At 46.1% G+C, this 8,668-nt stretch overlaps 1 pseudogene; it reads right to left on the bottom strand.

Annotated features, from left to right (window-relative positions):
* Positions 1 to 1,517: 1,517 nt before the first annotated feature.
* LOC138283604 (DNA repair protein RAD51 homolog 2-like) lies at positions 1,518 to 8,579 on the bottom strand (annotated as a pseudogene).
* Between the last annotated feature and the right edge of the window lie 89 nt (positions 8,580 to 8,668).

The raw sequence follows: 8,668 nt of genomic DNA, 5'->3' as shown, positions 1-8,668 counted from the left end.
GTCTTCCAGAGACTTCCCTGCAGCATGCCTGGGCGTGGTTGAGGGCTGGGCCAAGACTCTATAAAAGTAGAGCCAGCCCAACTTCCAGTGCTCACTATTCAGAGGTCCCGGTGCAGAACAGCAGCTATTTCCAGAGCTCCTGTCCCAGTGGCCTATTTGATTTTCCAGTCCTCTGCTTTTCATGCTTCATTGGAGAATCTTGTTCTTGGGCGGTAAGACAGTAGTTGGGTTTACTCCCAACGCCGTTTATTTTGAAAACTCTCATATTCTTGAGTCTAATTATTTATTTGATTAACAACTTACTTTGAGCTCATTTTAATACTTGCATGGAGGTTTATGAATCGGCAAGACGCGCGATTCGTTTTATAAAAATGTAGAACTTGTGTTTCATTACGCGCTATTGTTTTTAACATGTACATGGACGCTTCCGAATCGGAAAGACGCGCGATTCGTTTTATGAAGGTTTAAAACTTGTGATTCATTACGCGCTACCATTGATTAACATTTACATGGAGGCTTATGAATCGGCAAGACGCGTGATTCAATTCAAGATAATTTAAAGGTTGTTATTTATTGCGCGCAACCATTTTTTGACATTTACATGAATACTTACGAATCGGAAAGACATACGATACGTTTCATGATGATTTAAAACTTATTTATTACGCGCTACCATTTCTTGACATTTTGCATGGTGACATTTGAATCAGTAAGACGCGCGATTTTCTCATCAAGCCTATTTCATGTTGTTCATTGGCTGCTACCATTCTAGGATATTTGTTTGGTAGTATTCGAGATGGCAAGTGTGTCATTTATTTCTTGAACTCATATAATGTTAGTCATTGAAGCACAATTCCTCCATAGTGTTTAATATATATAAATATATATCTGCAAAGTGTGTAATCTGTGCTGACACATTTCTAGAAAACGCAAAAGGCCAGAGTTTCTAAATGTAATATTGTATTCTTTTATTATGCATTCTTAAAAAAAGGATTTATACGACTGATTTAAAATTTAGTCAGAATATTGTTTCTGATTCTCATGTAAAGGGAAAATGCTTGAATAAGAAGGTTTTCATTTAATTAATCTTTATTCCCTTACAGGTATCTGGCCATCTTGAAACCTAGTCATTTTAAACTTCATTCTTAGATTATTCACATTTTCAGAATGACTATGCTTAAAATCATAGTCTAGTATTGCTTTCAGGAGATACAATTTTCATATTGTGTGTTCTAACCTTTTTTCTTACTATAGGTCTCCTTCCCAGCTGTTCCCTTCCTAATCCCCTCTTCCCCTCTTGAACTCTCTTAGCCTCTGTGATTTATCTATCAGGGTCTTGGAGCTGTTCAGTGGTGGACGTGTTGGGAACGTGCGCAGACCCCGAGGATCTGGTGACTCTGACAGATACCCACTAATTAGGACTACACTCTCCTCGTACAAGGAAAAATGCTGTACATCCAACGCATTTCGGCTTTCAGGGACGAGCCTTGTTCACCGCTGGGAGTCATCATCTACACCTACTTTATTGGTATTGAACATTCCTTGACCAGGTACTTGAGTGTCAAATCTTCTTCATTCAGAAAATTGCTTTGCTCATTCAGGTTGCCCTGAAGGTTGGTATCAAAAGGATCCTTACTGCGGAAGCAACACAGTCAATAATTGTAAGCTCCAGCTCTTAGAAATAATTTCTTCTTGGGGAGTGGCCAAACCGCTGACCGCAATGGCCATGCAGCTTTGAAGCTCCGACATAGGATCCCCAAATTTCAACAGCTGAAGATGCCCAGGACCTGAAACAGGGTGAACACTCTGCTGGCCCTTTGTGGGGGTTGCACCCCGTTTCGCACTGGGGTTTATTGAAAATTTTTGCTGGCCAGATGGTATGCACATTAACGTGGGTCCTCGTCAGACCGCCCCTGCTGGGTGCCCTCGTAGCGCTGAGATTCTGAGTTGCCTTCATATCTGTGGGTGCATGGAGTCACTTAACCGTTGACCTGATGGTGACCTGTTGCTTGTGAGACTGCTGTTTAGATCCTCTGTAGGAGATCTTGCCTGATACTATTTGGCACACTGCCAGGCTAGTAGGAGCTGTGGGGTGGCCCTGTGTGGCCATGGGCTGTGGTGATTCAAAACAAGGGAAACTCCCCTTTGAGAAGAGACAGCAAGCAGGCATGGCCACAGCTCCGGTGAGGGACACGGAGGAAACCCAGAGTAGTCAGATGCACGACCAATCATTGGAAGCGGAGGACATATTGACAGAGTTGAGGGCTGGGTTTGTGCCATTGATAACAGATTTAACTCACTGACCAAGGGAGGTCAGTTATCCAATGAGCAGTTCATTGGATAAAGAACAATTGTGTCTGAAGGGTGCAGTGGGACGAATCTCCATCATTGAGGATGACACAGCAACACTGTTTAAATGTCTTGAAAAGGTGGAGGGGAGGCCAAAAACTGTGTCTATAAAGAACAAAGGTTTGGAAGTCAGGGGGCGCCGTATTGACGTGCGCATTGCTGGAATTTCAGAATCTACCAACACTGGCCGGCTTGACTTGTTTGTAGAGAAATTGCTTATGGACCTGCTAGGGTGCCAAGACTTCACCTCAACCTTTGTAGTGGAAAGAGCACATCGTACCTTGGGCCCTAGTCCTCCTCCTGGGGCTCCTGCCTGCTTGATAATTGCTCGCCTGCTGAATTACAAGGACTGGGACACTGCCCTCCAACTTGCCAGAGAGAAAGCTCCCCGGCGGTATCAGGGAGCTGATGTTTCCCTTTTTCCCGATTTTATACCTGCGGTGCAGGAAGCCAGGTGAAACTTCTCCAATGTTAAAGCCATGCTTTTTACTGCTTGTGTTCATTATGGATGATCTATCCAACCCAGTTGAAGGTAGAGGTTGATGGCAAAACGCAATATTTTGACAATTCCAAAGATGCCATGACATTCTGTAAGCAGCAGCCCCGGTTGAACGCCTCACCCCTTAGCTCACCACACGGAAAAAATAATCTGGATGTTAGGCCCACTTCGAGTATGGAGCTGTTCCCTCCAGACTAGATGTGACTGTCTGAGCACTCACCGCCACCAGTTTTGAACACATATATTCTATCTACTGAATGTAGATGATTGTCGCTGTCTCGCCACTCTACTGCTTATGACTTCAGATTGGTTCTTTGCCATAATCTGATTGGGGCATCCTCACTCATATTGCATTGTCAATTCTATTAGCGTTTTGGGAGATCCCTGTGGGTGTGTTGCCATGCTCCTATGGTTAATACCATAATCTTTGTTTTTTGTCATAATGTTATTTGTTTAGGGTTTTGTCGATTTTGCCTGGTATTTGTAGCCCAGGTGTGGGAGGTGGGAGGGGTGTTTTAAGTTTTCAAGTTATGCAATGTAATGTTTTTTTGTTATGCAATGCAGTGTATTCTCATCCCTACGTCCTGTGCAGATGGCTACACATGACTCACACATGGGAGCTACTACATCCTTACCCCAAAATGCTCTGGGACTCACGTTCCTGTCCTGGAACGGATGTGTCCTAAATAATCCCTGTAAATGTAGGATGGTGCTGCAGTACCTTCACAGGCATGCGGTGCAAATTGCATTCCTGCAGGAGACACACCTTTCAGCTGGTGCAACGCCCCCATTTGCTGCCACTTGGGGCCCACATCGGTACCTTGCAAGTTATAGCATCTACTCTCACAGGGTGTGTGTCCTGATTCAAAAATCAGTGCCGTTTTGACCACTTTCAACCTGGGTAGATTGCGCTGAAAGGTATGTAATGGTTGCGGGCTCTTAGATAACCTCAAGTTCCTACTTGTCAATGTGTAAGCACCCAATATTGACGCTCCTGGATTTTTCCAAGATATTCATTCAGATATTGATTGCGTCGATACAGATCATATCCTTATGGGTGGAGAGTAGATCCAGCGTTAGATACCACTTCGCACGCCCCATCATCGAAGCTCCGCTCCCTTAGGGTGTGGAAGGATCTCTGTACCGCTTTCGCTTTTCAGGACCCTTGGCAACCACATGGCACAGGTGCATTGGCTTATACTGTCCGCTCTACACCCCATAGCACCTGGTCGCGCATTGATTATTGGCTTTTTGTGGGTGTTACTGCGCAGTGAGTCACGGGGGTCCAGCATTTCCTTCAGACATTATCTGACCACTCCCCGGTGTTATTTACACTTTCTATACCGGCAGTTTGCTGCAGAAGGACATTTTGGAGGTTCCCGGACATGGCGTTTGTTGGATGCTCCATTTTGCTCATCCTTACTTGAATCACTGGTCGACTTTTTTAAATTAAATGAGGGATCAGTGGCTACTTGTGCGGTACTGTGAGATGCCTTCAATGCATACATCAGAGGTATTTGCATCTCAACACACTCTGGCATCCTGCGTGACATATGTCACGATCTTGCACAGGTCGAGGTGCAGCTTGCCCACATTGACCGTAAATCCACGTATGTCAACGTTGGCCCCCAGCTGGGTCATTGAAGGATCCTGCTTGATGAGTTTAACGTCTTGGCGGAGCGAGAAGTGCAATACATAGTCAAATATACTAAGGCCTGTAGATATGGGGAGTAGGAAGACAGACCAGGGAGACTGCTGGCCAGATTGATTTATTCAACTTGCCTTGTGTCCCATATACTCGAATTAAAAGACCCAACTGCAGTATTGCTGTTGGCACCACTGAGGTCCTAGTAGAGTTTTTTAAATATTACTCCAAACTCTACACTGAGAAAACAGGGATGTTGGGTCCAGGACTACCTTGACGAAGTTGCTATGGTCTGGTTGACATCTGCCCAACAGCAGTTCCTAAGTGAGCCTTTTTCTGTTGAAGAGCGATAGATTCATTGACTGGGATGCGCACCCTAGGTTTGGATGGGTTTACTGGAGTGTTCTACAAGTAATTTAAGGATATTCTTAGCCCTCACCTCATATCGGTGCATGCCGAGGCCCTTAAGGCTGGGGTTCTCACTGAGTCTATGAGAGAGGCGATTGCGGGTCATACCGCCCTCTTTCCCTGATTAATTTAAACAATAAGATTTTAGCCAAGATGATAGGCACACGCCTATCCCTTTTGTCGGAAACGATCATTTCCCCAGCTCAGTCTGGCTTTGTTCCACAACTCTCCACCTCCATTAATCTACGCACTGTATTCGCATCTCCCGAGATTCTGGCAGCGGTTGCTTTATTAGACACAGAAAAACGCTTTTGATTCACTTGAATGGCCCTTTTTGCATGCTGTCCCTCGAAAGCTTGGGTTCCCCCTAGGCTATATTAAGTTGACCCCCCTGTTGTATTTGTGGCCCATGTCAACCATAAGGCTTAATGGTGAGCTCTCTTCATTCTTCCCCATAACACAAGGCACATGGCAGGGATGTCCTCTGTCCCCTCTGGTCTTAATTCCGGCCATGGATCCATTGGTGCACCACTTGTGTGAAAGTCATATCCATAGAAGGCTGCGGTGGACCACAGGACTGCTGTTGGTATTGCTATATGTAGATTATATTTTGCTATTCGTTTGTCACCCGGAAGTCAATCTTGCACCAATACATTTTGGCGCATTCTCTGGGCTGTGTACAAATTGGACTAAATCTGAGCTTTTTCCACTGACTAATGTTACCTGGCCACCTGTGATGGGGTTCCCTTTGCATTGATGCCCTGACTCAGTGAAATAGCTTGGTATTCACATACACAGAGACAGAGAGCAGGGGCTGCGGCTTAATTATGGACCTGCGGTGCAGAGATTTACAGGCCAGGTGGAGAGATGGGTAAAACTGCTGATCTCTATGGCGGGCCGGATATCACTCCTTAAAATGGTGGTTCTCTCACAATTTTTTTACCTATTTTTGAACATTCTGATCCAGCTTTCCAATTCTTTTTTTGCGATGCTTCGCAGCTTGATTAACTGACTGGTATGGGCTGATCGACACTCATGTATTTGTTGGGAAGTCTTGACTCTCCTGTTGAGTGGGGTGGATTTGGTGTTCCATACTTCCAGCTCTACTACCTTGTGGCACAGTGCCATTACACGTACCTCTGGTATCAGCCTGATGCTTGCCTCCCCAACTCCATCCAGGAGAAAGACCTTTGGGCCCCTGTCCTGCTGAAAGCCCTTTTGCCTGAGGGTGTCCCACTACATTGCACAGATATTCAAACTCTTTCCACTACCAGCTGGCCATGGCATAAACTGGCTCATGTGCTTCACTGTGACACGTTGTACTCCCCAGCATTGACACCGATCAATAATCCATTTATGCCTATCACTCAAGAGGCACTGGTCCAGCGCACATTACACACTTTTCAACTACACACCTTCTGGGATGTTTTTCCAGAAGACCACCTATTTTCCTGCACTACAGATACTCGATTCACAGATGCCAACCACTTACAGCACTTTGTACTTTGCTGTCTGCAGCGTGCTGCGAGGGTATGCTATGTTATCTATTCATTGGCTCCTACCGAGTTTGTTCCACTTACCTTGGTGGCTATGGTGGACACGGGGGCACGCTTGGTGTCCAGACTCTATTTAACTTGTATTAAAGCTCTTCCAATTCTGGACATTCGACTCAGGGAATCATGGGATAGGGATCTTGGTCACCCACTATCGCAGAAAGTTTGGGACGCATGCTGCGTGCAAACCAGATTTGTCTCACCCAACCAGCTCCATAAATTAGTCCACTTTAAATTCCTTAGGAGGGTATATGTCACACCAAAAGACGTTGCCCGTATGGACTAGAGTCGTTCCTCCGCTTGTCCCAAATGCATTGCTCCAAATGCCGATTTTTTCCACATGGCCTGGACCTGTCCTGGGGTCAGTTTTTTTGATGCAAGGTATATGACAAATTGTTGGTCATTGTCGGTTGGCCTTTGTCGCCTAACCCACTTGCGGCTCTTCTTGAATACACAGGTGATCTACCTAAGACCATTCGAAGCCTCACTGCAATCTCGCTCCTGTTGGCTAAACGAGAGATGGTGCAATGATGGGGATCCAAAGACATGCCTAACACACATTCTTGGCTGGACAGCCTCACATATTGCGACACTAACAGTGAATTGTACACTTTATTGCAACCTGTGATGTTCAGACATAAGGACATTTGGCAACCGCTGAGAAACTACCTGCTTACGCTTGCCACTTCCCCCCCTACGTCCCAGGCTTCTGGCGATGGCAGCCAGGGTTGAGCCCACATTGTCCACATTATTCTGTCTGTCTAAATATTAATGATCTTATGTCTGTATGCCCTGATTGTCTGTGTGCTTCAGACAACATTAATATTTATGATCTGCAATGACATTTTTTTTTTCCTTTATGTGCTACCATTCCCATGCCCAAACTGCATTACTGTTTGTTTGTTCTTTGGTATATTTCAAAATGATAAATCATTTTATTTTTATTTTTTAAAGACAAAGGGGTTCATTCTGACCCTGGCGGTCAGAGACCGCCAGGGTGAAAAAGACCAAAGCACCGCCAACAGGCTGGCGGTGCTTTTGTTCCCCATTCCGACCACGACCGCCGGGGCCGGCGGTTTTCTGCCATTTCTGCCCCGGCGGCTATAATCCGCCAGGGCAGCACTGCTTGCAGAGCTGCCCTGGGGATTCTGACCCCCTTACCGCCAGCCTGTTTCTGGCGGTTTTCACCGCCAGGAAGAGGCTGGCGGTAAGGGGTGTATTGGGGCCCCTTGGGGCCCCGGCCAGCTTTTCACTGTCTGCCAAGCAGACAGTGAAAAGTGCGATGGGTGCAACTGCACCCGTCGCACGGCCGCAACACCGCCGGCTCCATTCGGAGCCGGCTTCTGTGTTGCGGCCTCATTCCCACTGGGCCAGCAGGCGCTAACTTAGTTAGTTCCCGCTGGGCCGGCGGGCGCTAACTTAGTTAGCGCCCGCCGGCCCAGCGGGAATGTTGGAATGGGGGCCGCGGAGTGTGGCTGCATTGGCGGCTGCATGGCGGTAGCCGCCCGCCAAGGTCGGAATGTCCCCCATAATTTGTTTCTCTAAGGACTCAATTTTCTTCAGTATGTCTTCACAGGTAAGCTTGCGATAAAGATGGATTTTTCTAGACAGTGAAAATATTTTTTTCTTCGGTATCATAAAGTACAGGAAAACTATTTCCTGCCATTTCAACCAATCTTTCAGCACTGAAGGCAGATTCAGTGTCAACATAAGTGACTGCTCCATCCAATCCTCCCATGCTTGTTGGTAATGTGGCTACTATGCTTATCATAATGCAGAATTGAGTTTGGCCAGAGACTAAGTGGCCAGTTACCTCTGTAAGTGTTCCACAGGCCACGTCTCCATGAAGCACTTTATGCAGAAGATCAAGATTTGTGGAAAAGAATGCTGAATTTTGATTTGCAGCTCCTGTAGTTTTCATTTCATATGCAGTTTGCATCTTTGGTGCACAGGTCTTGCATACAGTTGTAATGAGCTTTTCAACATTCTGAGGGCTTAGGCCAGTCACTTTCTTGAGTTCTAGTAATGACATACACATGTCCTGACAAGTGGTGATGTTGTGTCTTCCTAATTGGTCGAACAGTTCTGGGGATAGGCCTGTTCTCCATAACCTTTTGCTGGACATGAGGTACAACCTCTAAATGTCAGCAAATCGATTGCTGTTTTTACAAAGTGAGCTTGTCTTATTTGCAGGCGAATGAGCCAGGTAGGTGG

This window comes from Pleurodeles waltl, chromosome 3_1 (assembly GCF_031143425.1).
Source record: "Pleurodeles waltl isolate 20211129_DDA chromosome 3_1, aPleWal1.hap1.20221129, whole genome shotgun sequence".
Taxonomy (NCBI): domain Eukaryota; kingdom Metazoa; phylum Chordata; class Amphibia; order Caudata; family Salamandridae; genus Pleurodeles; species Pleurodeles waltl.
Note: the sequence above shows the minus strand (reverse complement) of the source record. Positions and strands in the feature narration are given on the sequence as shown.